Raw genomic sequence first — 18,325 nt, 5'->3', positions numbered from 1 at the left:
ATCCGGTATCTAACGAACCCCATAGATTCTATACCCAAGTTACTTGAGCGGATCTAAAACTTTGGCGAAGTAGCAGGATATAAACTAAATCCAACAAACTGAAGAGCAAGGCTGAAATCAGGAAAGCAACACCTTTTGCAGTAGCCTCAAAAAAACCCATAAAACTCCTAAGAATAACCTTAACCAAAGAAGTGAAATACCTCTATGATGAGAACTTTAATAATTAACCTGAAAAAAGAAATTAAGGCAAAACTAAGGAAATGGAAAAAAACTCCCATGCTTCTGTATTGGGAGGAGTAACACTGTGAAAATGGCAATATTGCCAAAGGCTATCTACAAATTCAATGCAATACCTATCAATATCCCAACACCATTCTTTAATGAAATAGAGGAAGCAATCCAGAAATGAATATGGAATAATAAAAGACCTGGAATAGCAAAAACAATCCTAAGTAGGGAGAAAGTGCTGGAGGAATTTCAATATCAAACTTCAAGCAATATTATAAAGTTATAGTAATAAAAAAGCTTGGTATTGGCACAAGATCAGGCCAGAGGACCAATGGAACAGAACTGAAGACCCAGAAATGAACCTGCAGAACGATGGATACTTAATATTTGATAAAGGAGCTAAAAAGTAGGATGGAAGAAAGACAGCCTCTTCAAAATGGTGCTGGCAAAACAGATTCAACACCTGCAACAAACTAAAACTATATCCTTATATATCACCCTGCACCAAAGCAAATTCCAAATGTATCAAAGATCTTGAAGTAAACAGATACCCTGATGACACTACAAGAGAGAATAGGAGATACACTTGGGCTCCTTGGCACGGGATGAAACTTCCTTAACAAAGGCCCAGAAATGCAGCAAATCAAAGAAAGAATGGACAAATGGAACTGCATCAAACTGCCGAGCTTCTTCTGCAAGGCAAAGGACATAACTTGCAAAATAAACAGAAAGCCCACAGATTGAAAGAAGATCTTTACCAGCTTTACAATGGACAAAAGCCTTATATCTAAAATATATGCAGAACTAAAAAAATCAAATTCCTCCAAAAAAAGTCCTCAAAGAACCAATAGCCCCCTTAACAAGTGGGCTAAAGACCTAAAAAGAGACTTTTCTGAAGAGGAAATGAGAGAGGCCAAGAAACACATGAAGAAGTGCTCTACATCACTGGCCATAAAAGAAATGCAAATCAAAACAACACCAAGATTCCACCTCACCCCAGTAAGAATGTCCATTATCAGGAAAACTAATAATAACAAATGCTGGAGGGGATTTGGCTAAAAGGGAATCCTACTTCATTGTTGGTGGGAATGCAAACTTGTTCAACCACTCTGGAAAGCAATGTGGAGGTTCCTCAGAAGGCTAAACATAGAGCTCCCCTATGACCCAGCACTCCCACTTTTGGGCATCTACCCAAGAAAAACCACACTAAAGCCACCAGCACAATGTTCATCACAGCACAATTTGTAATTGCTAAACTCTGGAACCAACCCAGATGCCCCTTGGTAGACGAGTGGATCAGGAAAATGTGGTACAGATACACAATGAAATTCTATGCATCTATCAGAAAAAATGATACTGCCCCATTCATAAGGAAATGGAAGGACTTGGAAAAAAATCATACAAAGTGAAGTGATCCAGACTCAAAGAAACATGAACTCTATGGTTTCTCTCATAGGGAATAATTAGTACGTTTAGTCATAGCAGAAGATCACAATAGCTCAATAGCTATGCCCGCATGAACACATAAGATAATGCTAAGCAAAATGCACTCCATGTTATGGAAATAAATGGTATACCATTGTTGTAATTAATTTCAACATATCATGTGAAACCATACCTTTTTTAAACTTTGTATTCTGCTTCTGTGGTTTTACTCCTGCTATTACTGTAACTGATCTTAGTACCCTGGATACTGTATAGACATGTATTGGAACTAGGGAAGGGGAAGGGAGCACCAAAATTGAGAGACAAAGGATAAAAAGACAAACCATGGCAATAGCGATACTTGAAAAACCAATTGGTGTAAACCAACCATACAACTCATGGGGGGGGGGGGAGGGACCAGGGGAGGGTAGAGAGGGGGAGAAATAAGGGAGGAGGTAATAAGTTGGATAAGAAATGTACTTGCCTTGCATATGAAACTGTAACCCTTCTGTACTTCACTTTGACAATAAAAAAGAGAAGAAAAAAGATTGGATATATTTTGGGAATTGAGAAAAACAGGAATAAATGATCTCTGTTAGATTTTTCCACTTAGTCATTTCTTCTAACTGAATCTTCCCAGAACCAATGAGAAAACAAGGAAAAAATCCATTATCAGGGCCTCTCTTCTACAGGAGGTGGCATGCTGGCCATGAGTGTTAGGTGGGAAGTACTCTGAATGTGACTATTGCTGAATCTGGCAGCCAAGATAGGCATCACCCACCTTCCTTATTCCTGTCAGCTGGAGGAAATGTTTTCTCATGTGTCCCTCCCACTTGTTCCTCACTTCTTCCTTCCACAATAGAAAGCAAATCTGTTCCTTGTCTGGGCAAGACAAGAATACAGGAGCCACTTGCGAAGGGAGTGGGCATTGTCTTAGCAAAGCAAATTCTTCTGGGTATGCATCTAGTTAACTAGAATTACTCAGGGAACTGGATTTTCTCTGCGGCCATGATTTACTTTTCCTGTTATTAGTTATTTAAGTCTGGTGAGTTGAGAGGAGTATTTCAACCTCTAATAATAGTAATGTGATGACAGTTTTTAAGAAATTTCAGATGATTTTAGAGTTACATAGTGCTGAAGAAATTTTGAATTTTTTTGTGTTTTAGTTTGTTTATAACTGAGCACTGTATTTGTTGCTGTTTAAGCCTAGAAGTTTGCCCAGAGTGTCTTACATTCTACAAACTAATCTGAAGCAGTTTCCTATGTTTTGTGTTTAGACTTGAAGGATTTGAGTTTAATTTATTAATGACATGCACTGATAACCAATACCAGCCAAAAACTGACACAAATCCAATGACAGGATGACCTCTGGTCCTAACCTTACTGTAACAACTAAGCTGTCAACACATTTTAGGCTGAATTCAAAACCAAGTACCAAGAAGAAAAGAAGACATTCACATTATAAAGGTAATTGTTTTACATATGCCTAATTCATGTTCCCCATATTTTCCCTGTAATGCTTTGTGAAGAGTTGTCAGGAAGCAATGATCCTATTGAAAATATGAATTTGTGGCAGAAGAAAATTACTACAACCACATAGTTGTAAGGAAATTGAGCAGTGGACTATATATAAGGACCTATTAGTGTAAACATAAGAACAGCAGCAGAAGAATTTTGTCCAACCTGCTTAATGCTCTGGAAGTTTGGGAAACTTCCCCACAACCTACCATCACTGATGTTCTCTGAGTATTCAGGCTTGGAAATTTCATGACAATTAGAGAGAACCTCTAGCTCATTGGTTCCCAAATGGTGTCAGCATCTTAACATTAGCATCAACAAGGATCCAATGAAACTTCCAAGTTCTCAGCCCTACTGCTCTAGACCTACACAGTCAGAAACTTAGGGAATGGGGCTAGGGGAACTCAAGTTTTGACTGAGTTTAAAAATTAGTATATATTGATCATCTAAAGAGGCATTTCACACATGCACATAATATTCTTTGGTAATACTCCCTCTTACTTGCTCTCCGTCACCTCCCCTAATCCCTCATTCCATTAAAATTTTAATGGGGGGCTGGGAATGTGCCCTAGTGGTAGAGTGCTTGCCTAGCATGCATGAAGCCCTGGGTTGGATTACTCAGCACCACATACATAAAGAGAAAAAGGCAGAAGTGGCACTGTGGCTCAAGTGGGTAGAGTGCTAGCCTTGAGCAAAAAGAAGCCAGGGACAGTGCTCAGGCCCTGAGTCCAAGCCCCAGGATTGGCAAAAAAATTAATGAGTGCCATTGTATTATTTTTGTACATTCATATAATGTACTGTGACCACATGCACACCTCCCTCACATTCTATTTCTGCTTCTCCACACGAGTTCCCTGTCCCCAAATAGCCCTTACCTTATATTCATTTTAAATTAATTGTATATATATTATATGAAGAATGTGTATAAATAAAATGTGTATTCAATAGTAGATTCCACATGTGAAAGAAATATGATATTGGTCTTCTCAGTCTTGCTTAAATAAGTTCTTTTAACAAGACCAACTTAAATTCTATCAATCTTCTTCTTCTTCTTCTTCTTCTTCTTCTTCTTCTTCTTCTTCTTCTTCTTCTTCTTCTTCTTCTTCTTCTTCTTCCTCTTCCTCTTCCTCTTCCTCTTCCTCTTCCTCTTCTCTTCTTCTTCTTCTTCTTCTTCTTCTTCTTCTTCTTCTTCTTCTTCTTCTTCTTCTTCTTCTTCTTCTTCTTCTTCTTCTTCTTCTTCTTCTTCTTCTTCTTCTTCTTTTGCTAGTCCTGGGGCTTGAACTCAGGGCCTGAGCATTGTCCCTGGCTTCATTTTTTCTCAAGGCTAGCACTCTGCCACTTGAGTTACAGTGCCACTTCTGGCCTTTTCTGTATATGTGGTGCTGAGGAATCGAACCCAGGGCTTCAAGTATACGAGGCAAGCACTCTTGCCACTAGGCCGTATTCCCAGTCCCTCCATCTATTTTCTTATGGACAATATTCTGTTTAGGGCTGACTAGTTCTTAATTATTTATATTTATCACATTTTCTTTTTCATTCATCATTTGATGGGCATGCTATAAAATAGCCCAGATGCCCCACAACTGATAAATGGATTAAAATGTAATAAATAGTATATGTAATATACTATGTATTATGTTACAGTACATTCTATAATGTAATATTTATCACAATATACAATGCAACATACAATATATAATATGCTTAATTATAGAAGTGTATTAAATATTTATTACTATTGATATAAAATTACATATTATATATTATAGTTTATAATGTATTATAATTCATGCTATAAATAACTAGCATTTCAAGTAAACTAGTTTCAGAAAGATGGAGGTCACATGTTTTTTCTCATATGTTGAAACTAGACCAAAAAACTAAATATTACATACACACAATATTATATAAAGGAAGAACATGTTTGTAACTGTGGAACTATCTGAGGAAATTAGACAACTAATCCCACTAAGACTGATGGAAGGTGAATAATATTATACAAAATTGTATAATTTACTGAAAATTTTAATAATAGTACCTAGGGCATAAGAAAAACTAGTAATTAAAAGAGCTAATCTTGGGGCTGGGAATATGGCCTAGTGGCAAGAGTGTTTGCCTCATATACATGAAGCCCTGGGTTTGGTTCCTCAGCACCGCATATATAGAAAAGGCAAGAAGTGGTGCTGTGGCTCAAGTGGCCATGTGCTAGCCTTGAGCAAAAACAAAACCAGGGACAGTGTTCAGGCCCTGAGTACAAGCCCCAGGACTGGCAAAATTAAAAAAGAGCTAATCTCATTAACATAACATACGCACATAACATACACACATGTGAAAAATATTGGAACAATGCACCTGAAAAAGACAAGTAACAAAAAGTGGATGACAGGAGTTCAAAAAAAGTCTTATGTGGAGACACTACTTTGGTTCAAGTAGAGGGAATGGAGAGATAAAAAAAAAGGAATGTGATCATAGTACTTTATATACACCTGTGAAAACAGATCAATAAAACCTACTGAAATTATGTTAAGAATTGAGGAGAAGGAGGAAGGGGACTGATGGGGAATTGAATCTGATAAGACAGCATTGTAAGCAAGCATGGCTATGTCAAAAAATCCTTGTATATTTAATAGACTTTATTTTTTAAGGTACTTTAATATATTCATTATCTTTAATGGAAATTGTAATTATGCAACCAACCATTTATGGCCACTATTGTTCAGGCAAACATATTTCTAATAAGTTAATTTAGAAACTATGTACACATTTGAAAAGTGTAACAGTGAAACTTGTTGAGATTGGTTTGAGAAGGCAGAAGGAGACAGATGAGAAAGACTACTGGAGAAAGTAAATCAGGTCAACATACACCATATACATGTAAGGACCTGTTAAAATGCAACCCCATGGTACAACTAATGCTAATGAAAGTGAAAAAATGCCAGGAGACAGTGGCTCATATGTGTAATCACAGCTACTCAGGAGGCTGAGATCTGAGTATTACAGTTTGAAGCCAGTCCAGGCAGGAAGGTCCATGAGACTCTTTATCTCCAGCAAACAACTCAGAAAATGCCAGAAATAGCACTGTGGTTCAAGTGGTACAGCACTAGTCTTGAGTGCCAAGGCTCTGAGTTCAAGCTCTAATATTGGTAACCACCCCCCCACCCAAAAAACCCCAACAATAAATAAATGAAGGAAGGAAGGAAAAAAGGAAGGAAGGAAATAACCCAAGAACATGTACAACACAAACACCAAATACTTAATGGTGGTTGCTTTCAAGGAGAGTAAAAGTTCCAAAATGGTGGGACAAGGTGTGAACTGATTTAGCCATGATACTCACTAGATACTATGATGGAAATGAACTATACAAATTTTGAGGGGAAAACTAGGGAGAAATGAGGGAGTGGATGAGACTGTTCAAAAAGACTCATCACCTGGCCTATGTAGCTGTAACTCCTCTGTACATCACCTCTACAATAAACCCGTTGAAAAGTTCCAATTATTAAAAAAAAACACTGTACAAATAATAATTGATGCGCTCCATGTCGATTTGAACATAAAAATAATCAGATATAAAACAATCAATTTTATAAATCTTGAAGTTTAAGCAATTCTGTAATGGGGGTCGGGAGAGCAACTGAAAAGACCAGAATAAGGAGAATGAATCTGTAGTTCACTAGTCACAACTTGAAGGCCATTGAATGAGATCTATGACTGGAATCTTTTTTTTTTTTTGCTGGATTAATCATGATTTTGTTTTTATTTTTTGAGGAAACTACATACAATTTTTGAACACTGCTGTACCATTGTACAATCCTACTAACAGGTCACAAGGGTTCTGCTTTCTCCATGTCACTATTGACTCTTCTTATTTCTGTATTTTGAATAATGACCATCCTACAAGATTATGTCATTGTGGTTTTGATTTGTGTTTGACTGGAATCTTTTTAAAGGACACATGGTGACACTTTTCAAAAGCCATTGGGACCAAAGAAGACTTGTACCTCACTGTCCATTCTATAGCAGTCTATTCTGTTATAGAATCTATTTTGTTATAAAGTAGCAGTATGCTGTGTTCTACAGTTTACATCCCTAGTAACAGGTATGAAAAGAAGGTAGTTCTCAGGTACCTTATGTTAGCAAGTTAAATATCATTAAATGGTGGAGAGAAATTCCTAATAGCTTTACACCAGAGGCTGCCTCAGCTTGTGAAAGATTCTCCTTTGCCTATAACCGAAAAGCTCTGCCCTGCAACTCTAGACCATATGGTCTGCTACTACTCAGCCTCTACACTGCATTTTCCCCATAGCTTTATAAAGGAGCTATAATAATAGGACAAACAAGACTTAGCTTCCCATACATATTAAAATGTTTTAACCATAGCAATATCGAACCTTGGGGAATTGTTCTAAGCAATAATCACAATTGCAATTCTACCCACAACTACTTAGTTCTTTTCATTCCCAAATTGCCATTTGGAGACCAATTCATCAGTCACTACAAATATTAGCAACAGATAACATACAGCATATAGTTAGAAGACAAAATATTTCACAAATCTGAGTGTGGTGATTCTTATCATTTGAGAAACACAATATATTCTCAGAGATGAGCAGAAATAAAACAATTAAATAGGAAAATAATTCCAGATGGTGACAGAACACCGGTCAGGACTACTTGAGGAATGGAGTTACTCTTCCTAATATTGTACAGAAATCATTGGCTCAGTGAAGATCATACCTGAAAGACCCTAAATCATCTTGAAAATGAATGACAATATTGCAACCCATGCCTTGTTAAAGTTAAAGACAAGCAGTGAAAAAATAAAGCCAGGAAACAATTTCTGACTTTTTTTGGGGGGGGAGGGGGGTCTATGACACAATACTTAGCAAGCCGCAAGGCAGATGGGTTGATCCAAAGCCAGACTTTGACTGATCACATTAGATTATACAATTTTAAATGTTTATCTTAAATACGACCCCAGAGTCAGAAGAAACAAGAATAAAAATGATTTCAAAAGTCATGAAAAATTGAGTTTATTGGGCTGGGAATATGGTTAAGTGATAGACTGCTTGCCTTGCATACATGGAGCCCTGGGTTCGATTCTTCAGCACCGAATAAACAGAAAAAGCCAGAAGTGGCTCTTGGCTCAAGTGGTAAAGTGTTATTCTTGAGCAAAAAGAAGCCAGGGACAGTGCTCAGTCCCTGAGTCCAAGCCCCAGGACTGGCAAAATCCCCAATTCATTTGTGTTTTTATGTTATTACTGGAATTGTACACATCAGAGAGCTATTCTGAGATGGATTTCAACAGTCTTTGGAAATACCCTTGCAGAAAAGAATAAATGAGTAAGTGGAGGTGTAGCTAGTAAGCGTAATTCTCAGATAAGCAAAGACTGACAAGTAATATTTCTCAACAAGATGGCAGTCTAAAGACTAGAAATGGTTTGCCATAGATTTTTAGATTTATCCTGTTCATTCATAATAAGGTTATTTTTATCAATAAATTGAATGATTATATAAGAATTACTGACTATACTTTGCGGGCACTGTCCTACATGCATTGTCTCATAGTGCCTGCATTGTCTCAGCTGCCAGCATCTTCATGTCTTCCCTCTGGCTCCTACATTTTATTTGGACCACCTCCATAGCATGGCTAAGGTGCCAAGGAATTAACACTTGTTATGAACAGGAATCAAATAATGACTTTGTGGATAGGGAGAACAGGCCTTCAGCTCCTTCCTTAGTGGAGGTTAATTCCTTTATTTTTAATTTTATTGGAAAGGTGATAAACAGGGGTGTGACAATTATGTAAGTTACATAATGAGTACATTTGTTTTTAATCATTGTTAGAACATCCCTCATTATCTCCAACTTACTCCTCCCTGCTCCCCTTTTCCCCAAGTTGTAAGGTTCTTATCCCATGTAGTGTCGAGTATCAATGTTTCATTGCTTCATCCTTTGTCCTGCTGTTTCTGTGATTCCCTTTCCCTTTTACATATCGAATAATCTTATATAAAGGACACAAGGTACAGAAAACCAAGAGAAATGAAAAAAAGGCAAAAAACTACACACAGGACATAATATCCTTTTATTTCCAAATATTGGAGTTCATGTCGATACATTTCATTATATATGATTCTATGCACAAAGCAATTGGGTTACTGAAATCCCCTGTTAGAATATCATAGACATATTCTAGTTCTTAAAAATGAGGAAAGTCATGTGACCTACTTTTCTTTGTGTCTGATTTACTTCATTTAATATTAAATGGTGCTGGCAGAATTGGCTAAACAAGTGTAGAAAACTATAGTTAGATCCTTATACCACCCTACACCAGAATCAATTCCGAATGGATGAAAGACCTCAAGGTAAAAGCAGATAGAAGAAACACTAGGGCTCCTTTTCACAGGTTGAAACTTTCTTAATAAAGACCCAGAAACACAGCAAATCAAAGAAAGGCTAGATAAATGAGATTACATTAAATTGCAGAGCGTCTGCATGGCAAACAACATAGCTAGCAAGATAAATAGGAAGCTCACAGACTGGGAGAAGATCTTCACTAGCCATACAAAAGACAAAGGCCTCATATCTAAACTATACCTACAGCTCAAAAAATTAAATTCCCCATAAACAAACCCTCAAAGAAATGACCAGCCCATTAACAAGTGGGCTAAAGGTTTTAAGAGAGACTTCTCTGAAGAGAAAATATGAATGTCCAAGAGATACATGAAGAAATGCTCAACCTCTCTGGTTATAAAAGAAATGCAAATCAAAACAACACTGAGATTCCACCTTACAACAGTTAGAATGGTCATTATTAAGAAAACCAAAAACAAGAGATGCTGGTGAGGATGTGGCCAAAGGGTATGCTGCTACCCCGTTGGTGGGAGTGCAAACTTGTCAAACTACTCTGGAAAGCAGTATGGAATGTCCTCAAAAGACTAAACATAGAGCTCCCTTATGATCCAGCAATCCTACTCCTGGGCATTTACCCGAATGACCACAAACTGGGACATACTTAAACTACCAGCACAACCATGTTCATTTCAGTATTATTCACCATAGCTAAGATATGGATCAAACCCAAATGCCCTTCAGCAGGTGAGTGGATCAAGAAGATGTAGTAAATATATACAATGGAGTTTTATGCTTCCATCAGAAAGAAACACACTGCCCTATTTGTAAGGAAATGGAAAGACTTGGAGGTAACTCTTGAAGTTCACTTTTAGAATGGCGCCACAAGATTCAAACTTCTATTACTCAATTGGTTATGGTTCTGATAGCAAAACTTTCTTGATTTTATTCCTGTTTCTTTCTCATTTCCTTACTCATCTGTGGTTTTTCCAGAGATCATGTTGTAAATAGAAGAGCTCACTTCAATGTTTCGGAACTTGCTTCTGATAATACTCATAATAAGGAAATTGTGAATGTGTTTCTAGGAGGTGATTATCAGAGTACAATCCTGATGAGTTTCAATAAATGGAAGCAATGGTCTCATTGTTAATAATAAACAAAGACAATGATAACCACTGGTGACATGCTATGACATCAAATTCACTCAGTCTCCTGCCTCTGATTAATTGGAAAGTATGAGATGAATTGATTTCCCTGATAAACTCCTCAGAATTGGAATGATAGATCAACAAATGTCCCAGGTGATAGTAAGCCATCGGCCTCACAAGAAAGAAAGGCTCAGAAGAGATAAGATGGGGCACTGTATTACACAAAAGCATGAGGGCTTTTGGTAGCACTGAAAGAAACACTGGTCTCCTGTAAACTAAAGATGGACTGTACTGAAAACTAGACCTAACTTCTAAACCTAACATGATTTTTACAGTAACGTAATCACAAAGAAAGTATATCCATAGCCACAAATCACACACATTAGTGTCAAGGCCCTAATGAGAAGGGGTGTGTCTGAAATCTAGGGGGATATTTATGCTTGATGACCTACCTTGAGCCCATGGCTGTCTCTGCACAAGATTTTCCCAAACCCATGCCCACCCTTCATGGAACATTATTGTTTTTTCTTGATAGTGGAGTCAAGGAAAAGATCTCATTGAGTCAGAGGTTATTGCCAAACAGGGTATGTTATAAAATCAGAAATTGACTCAGGTTTTGTAGGCTGGAAAGTTGAAAATCAAGCTCTGGCAGATTCTATGTCTGGCAAGGATCCATGTTGAGGCTTACAGGGCATTCACAAGGCAGATATCTGAGTTCTCTGTTAGAAGTACACTGAATTCATTCAACTTGAGTGACATAATCACCTCTCAAAAGCTCCATTTAAGACTGCCACATTGGTGATTAGGTTTCAATGCATAGATTTAGAAGGAGATGTAAATATTCATACCATAACCTATGGCTAATAAGGTCATAGAAAAGGCAGACTTTTTACTTGGAGACTAATAACTATGGTCAATCCTGTCTGGGAAAACCATGATCACTCATTAGGGAATTAAAGTAGGACTTGGAGAAAGCTAGGGAATGAATCTTGATGCTGTTGGGCAAAACAGTAAGTTGAACAAAATAGATTATTGAAATGGTGCACAGTCCTGTTATTGATGTTTTAATGTCCTGAAAAATTCCTGAAGATGATCTTAACATATATTTAAGATGGCTTCCTCAGAACATGGTAAGGAAGATGCGCTACAGGATATGAGATGTAGATGCAATGACTTCCATAAAAAGGATATAGGAGACCAGGTCAAAAGACTCAGATATTTGAGCAGGTTATCCTGTACTTATTATCAAAGAGTAGAGAGACAATTGACTATTCCTCCAGAACCATGAGAAGATGCCTTTCTTGAAAGTACTAAAGAATTCATGAGTGAAAGTAATGCCAGAAAAATTAGCAGGTTATAAAAACTCTCAAAAAGGAAGCACTTGGTTTATGGCAAACTTTTAGCGACCACAGACTAAATTCAATTTCTGAGTTTCTGAATCTGGGGGCTCAATTTTTCTTGATCCCTTTTACTCTCATGTTCTCCACTTTTAGTGTCAACCTGACATTTTTTCATCTGAGGGCTTCAGTACCAGTGCATTTTGCCTGGTTTCTAACCACCCCTGCCTTCTCGGTTCTTGGAAACTGGACTCATTTGACCAATGCCAGTTCTGTGGCTTGGCCACTGACCTCTACCTTACTTTACTTGATAGCAATTACCCAATAGCAGTGGCTTATACACAACTGCATAGTTGCTGTTTCTCTCTATATTGCCTACTCCTGTCTCTGCTGCAAGGTCCATCTGTCAAGCACTTGGACTCTAGGCATCTCAGGAATGTCACACTCAGGGTGAGCATGCCTTCTGTGTGCCCCTCTCTGGATGAGTGTGCTCTAAGTAATACTTTACTTGTCTTCATTCCTCTAAGTTCTAAGGCAGATAGAAGGGAGTAATAGAAAATGGTTTCCAGTGATGGATGTATGACATTCCATTGTGTATATATATTAGATTTTCTTGATCCATTCATCTACTGAGGATCGTCTGGGATAATTCCATATTTTAGCTATGGTAAATGCTTCAGTGAACATGGTCATGCTGGTAGTTTTATTTATTTATTTATTTTTTGCCAGTCCTGGGCCTTGTACTCAGGGTCTGAGCACTGTCCCTGGCTTCTTTTTGCTCAAGGCTAGCTAGCACTCTGCCACTTGAGCCACAGCGCCACTTCTGGCCATTTTCTATATATGTGGTGCTGGGGAATCGAACCCTGGGCTTCATGTATACAAGGCAAGCACTCTTGCCACTAGGCCATATTCCCAGCCCCCATGCTGGTAGTTTTATTGTGGCCTGGCTTGTTGTCCATGGGGTAAATGCCCAGGTGTAGAATTGCTGGGTAATAGGGGAGCTCTATGTTTAGTCTTTTGAGGAACCTCCACAGTGCTTTCCAGAGTGGTTCAACATGTTTACATTCCCACCAACAGTGTACAAGCATTCTCTTTTGGCCACACTCTTGCCAGCATCTTTTAGTATTAGTTTTCTTGATAATGACCATTCTAACTGGGGTGAGGTAGAATCTCAATGCTGTTTTGACTTGCATTTCTTTTATGGCCAAATTTGAACATTTCTTCATGGATCTATTGGTCATTCTTATTTATTTTTTAGAGAAGTCTCCATCCCACTTATTAATGGGGTGGTTTTTTTCTTTGAGAGTTTAGTTTTTAGGGTTTTTTTTTTTTTTAGCTCTAAGTGTATTTTAGATATGAGGCTGTTTTCTGATTTATTGCTAGTGAAGATCTTCTCCCACTCTGTGGGCTTTCCAGTGGAATCATTTTTCATATAACCATACCAGTCCCCTTTTACAGCCATTATTCTTTGTTGTTCAATGCAGCAAAGCTTGTGGATTGAGAGCCCCTTATGATATGGGAGAATAGGAAAACTGGAGGTTGAGAGTAGGCTTCCTAATAAAATTTGATAGAGACAGAAAAAATGGGGAGCCAAATGAGACTGTGTAATCTGAATTTGGAGCCATGGCATGAGGAGACACTAAGCCTGATTTTATAATACATTATAATAAGATAGTCCAGAGGGGGAAAAACAGCTTCTAATGAATTTTCCTATGGTAAATATGCTCTCTTTAGGTGATTCTTCAAGTAGTAGATTGATCTTTCTTATATCTTGGCTATTAGACTTAAAAATATTATTATAGCAATGTCACTACATGAAAGCCATGAGAAGGGTGATCTGTATGTGGGTGACAGGAGCATCTCTAGATCCAGGAGCAACAGTTTTCAGAACAGTGCTTCTTTCTGCTGGGCACATATGGGTTCCCCAAATCAGGAAGAGTTTTTGTGACATAACAGATAAGAAAAACAGAGAATTCCTGAGGAGACTGACAGAGAGCGAGAGAACTGTTTATTGGCCTTAGGACAGGGAGAGGAGAAAGAAATATCAAAGGGGAAAGGAAATAACAATTTATTCCTTATGAAGTGGCTAATGTGATTAGCTTTTCGGTAGGTGAGCGTGCAGAGGCGAGCGGCTGGAGATGGTTTTTTGATCTCTGGCTGCCTGACTGGAGGATCAGATCTTGGGCTCTGTGCACAGAGCCTGGCTCTTTGAAGTGTTTCTCTCTCCACCTTTCCTGCTAACAGACAGTGAAGAAGGAGGTCATGTCCCTAAGGGAAGGGGGCTTGAAGTTTTCACAGTCTTTGCAAGTTCACAAAGATGGCTATGGGCAAAGTTGCAAAGAAGTTCAAACTGCATTTCTATTTCTTTCCATCACTCCCTGGCTGCTTCCCACTCCAAGTGAATAGCAGATATATTGTTCTGCTTCTGATGGGTTCTCCATGGAGTCCTGAGTATTTTGGATTATGTACTATATTCTAATGATTTTTTTCTTCCATGACAATTGTCCTGACCCCTTCTATGAGGGGTTGGTGTAAAGCAAATTTTCCATGGGCTTTAATGATTCAGAGTAACACTATCCAATGTGATCAAAGATAATTATATACTAGAGCCTACTTGGGGGCTTTACTTCTTTATTTAAATCTATTATGATAATTTCTCAAATAGCTAGTGAAGATAACTGATGTTACCCTGAGGATAGCATTGATTTGGTGGCTGGAAGAGAAGTATTGTCTAATAATTCTCTTGCTTTCTCCCCAGTTCCCAGATGTTTTTCTAAAACATCCTGCTATGTATCTATAGCAGGCAAACAAAGAGAAGATGTATATAAAGCTATCAAATGAAAGTGTTCCATTTTCTGGGGAGTACTAGAACAGTGAAATTCCTTAGAAAGGTTAAGTCACAGTCAAACAAAATAAATACCAGGAAACTGGTACAGAAAAATGGAGAGTGGGGTTTAGGGAAGGTGAGTAAACAAACTAAAAATATAGGGAGAAAGAAGTTTTAAAATTCAATGCATATGTTACAAAAATTAAGAAAATTGAGGTAGTGGCAGGGCTAGGAAGAATTGCAGAGAATGATGGAAGAGGTGACATGGATTAAGACACATTGTATTAGTAAACTGCTCTGTTGAATGGTAACTCCTTTGTACAACCACTTCAAGATAATAAAAATAAATTTTAAAAAGGCATATGCATGAGTTCACAAATGAAAACATCAAAAGCAAAATGCACAAAAATTATGGCTAATTAAAAACCATTTCTGTAAATTGCCTCATGTAATAATGTTCCTACCTTAGTTCTGCCTCTTATTTCAGAGCAGCAAGAACCATGCTACCAGTATTTGCGATTGGCATTGTTAGTCACAATATTGGGCTAAACTACACAGCTGGTAACCAAGACAAACATCTTTTGACAATATTTTAATGAACTGAAGTTAATAAAAGCTTATTACAAATCTTTGGTAGACTACTATTTTATGTTGTCTTTACATTGTATTAAGCAAAATGTATTAATGTACCACACTTCCTTGTAATTTTGTCTTACGTATATTTTCCATTCATTAAAGAATAGAATTCTGGGTTTTGTTGTTGATTTCAACTAATTTTAACAGTAAAATATAATGCATTTATAGTTTTTGAGTAAATGGATTAAGCTGGTATGTTTGTACTAAATCATAAAGGAGTTTTCCAGGCATTCTCTTTATTATACTCTGTAAAATATGATATATTTTCATAGACAGTTGGGATGATCCATTGACATGAAACTAAAAGGTAATTGTTATAAACAAAATATATGAGCTAGGGTGATTCTAAGACTGGTTTAATGCCATTATATTAAGGTACAAGCTTTTCCTCAAATAAGTTTTCATATTCCTTGTCTTATGATTTCTAGTTGGATTCTCAGCACTAAATATTACTGTATGATGTAACCATAACCAAAACCATCTAGTATCAACAAATAATATTTTGTTAGTCCTTATTTAATATCGAGATTATTTCATATGCTTCTTAAATTGTATTAATCTCTTTTTCATGACAACCTGTGATACATATACTACTATTATTGTTATTATTATTATGTCTAGTATACAAGTGAAGACTTAATTACACAGAATATACAATTTTAAAGAAAATGTAATTAGGAAAAAAGGGCTAACCACTAACGATCTCAGAGTAGCTTTAGAATTTGTGCATACTTTGTAGCCCTGGGCTCTTATTCTACTCTTTTTGGTGGGAGATCTAAGCATGTCAAAAGACTCTCCTGCTTTTTTTTTTTTTTTTTCTTCTCAGTACATTTTGGCTTTTGAATTTCTTTGGGCTTGTTACATCTACATACACATTTTCATCTTCCTTCTATATTTTTGGAAATTGCTAATGTTTCTGGAATACTAATGATGAACTCGTTTCTAAATGCTGCTGAACAATTATTTTTCTTTCAGTATTGTGTATTTTTGAAAGTTGATGAAATTTTGGATGAGTAAGAGGAATGGTTTATGTTCTCAATTAAATCTCCTGAAAGAACTCAGCTCTAGCATGAGCCAATAGGATTCTGCTCTGTGGTTAGCTCAATTAATATTACAGAGCAAACTGCAGACTAAATTATCTATGATCATTAAATACAAATGAGAGCTTCCAGTCTGAGTTTTAAAATTTAACATTTTGTCTCCAAATATTAAATTTGAAAACAGAAGATAATTTTCTGCCTAACTGAAAGAACTTGTTTATTTATTCCACAGGCATTCTTCTAGTATAAAAATCCCCTGAAAAATTGCATAAATTATAGATAGGCAAAAGAATAAAACAAATAACTTATCTCAGCATTCAAGAACAACCTCTGTAACATTTGAATCCATTTCACTCATGTCTTTTGATGCATTTGTTTGCATCATGCATCATTATTTTAGACAAAGTTTAAAACAAAATTTACCACGTACCTTGGGCTGATTTATAAAAAAAAAAATCACTCAAAAATATACTATGAGGATGTTCCATAATCTAAGGGGAACCTTTAAAACATCACTTTTAATGACTCCATCATTTTATATTGGGTAGACTTAATAAAAATTATTATAATGAATGAGAATCTTATGATGTCAGTTTTGTCTGAACCTAACACAACATATCAGGTACTAAAGTAAATTACGAAACAGATCATCTTCTAAGGGTTTCAAAGCACAGGAGAAAAGCAATTAAAATCTCTGGAACCCCTCACCTGCATCACAGATAAATAGGTCTGAGAGGTGATTCTGTGGACATTTGGAAAGCCTGAGTTATTTTTAGGAAGCAAGGAGAAAAATTCTCATGTGTACATGACTCAGTTTATGGACTGTGTTCTATTTCATTAAACCACCTGTCTACTAATGAATAAACATTAGGACACATTTCTTAATTTAGCTGCTTCCCTTTCATGTCATTCAGTAACATCTTCTTGTATAACAACCAGCTTATAGATGGTGCTAAGCAGCTACTGTTTTTTTTTTTTTCCAGTGCCTCCAGAAAGTTATAAACAAGTATCATCCATCATGAGGTTCAGAGACCATGTGGTGCTGTGCTATGTGTCCGGTTTTTCCCTGTGTTTCTTTGTTGTTTCTTTGTTTGTTTGTTTTAGGGGGGGCAAGTGGAGAAATTTATAAAGCTATTTTCTGTTTTACATATGCTATGTTCCCTACTCTGTAAAGCCACATAGAGAAAGCCACATAGAGGTTTTTTTTTTTTATATGATTCATTGATGATAGAGTTTTTGAATGCTTACAAAGCACCCTTCTTTGGAGCACTAGAATAAACTTGTATTCATTATTGCAAACTTATAGGGCCTTGACTTTAACAGGAAGCAAGAAGAGACCAGAAGTACTGGAAAAAAATTAATTTTCTTTGGATCAACTTGGTGTCCCCAACTTACTTTTGGCACACCAGTACCCCAGACACCTTGAGTGAAATAGCTTTCCAGATTTCCTCTGTAGGATTCAGTACCCAAGACTGAGTCTGATAGTCAGATTAAGAATTCATCTTTAAATATCTGCTTCTTCTTTTGATAACCCTTAAAACTCCCCCCAAATTCCTTGTCTTTGGGGTCTATCTCTGGAAGATATTAACCTATAGTGGTTTGACATGAAAGTGAGAAAGAAAAGCTTCTTTGAGAGTAGGGAGAGAAATTTAGAAAGTTATTTTGTTCATTATTTTTCTAGTGTTGGTGTCTTATTATTTTAATCGCAGAGTATATTTGGATTGTGTCTAGGTATGACTTGTTGTCTAACATGTACTTATCCATCTATCTGCAGGCATATCAATTCAAGTTTTATTTACTCAACTAATTTTTGATTTA

This window comes from Perognathus longimembris, chromosome 8, assembly GCF_023159225.1.
Source record: "Perognathus longimembris pacificus isolate PPM17 chromosome 8, ASM2315922v1, whole genome shotgun sequence".
NCBI classification, from domain to species: domain Eukaryota; kingdom Metazoa; phylum Chordata; class Mammalia; order Rodentia; family Heteromyidae; genus Perognathus; species Perognathus longimembris.
The sequence above is the reverse complement of the archived record's forward strand: the minus strand, read 5'-3'. Positions refer to the sequence as shown.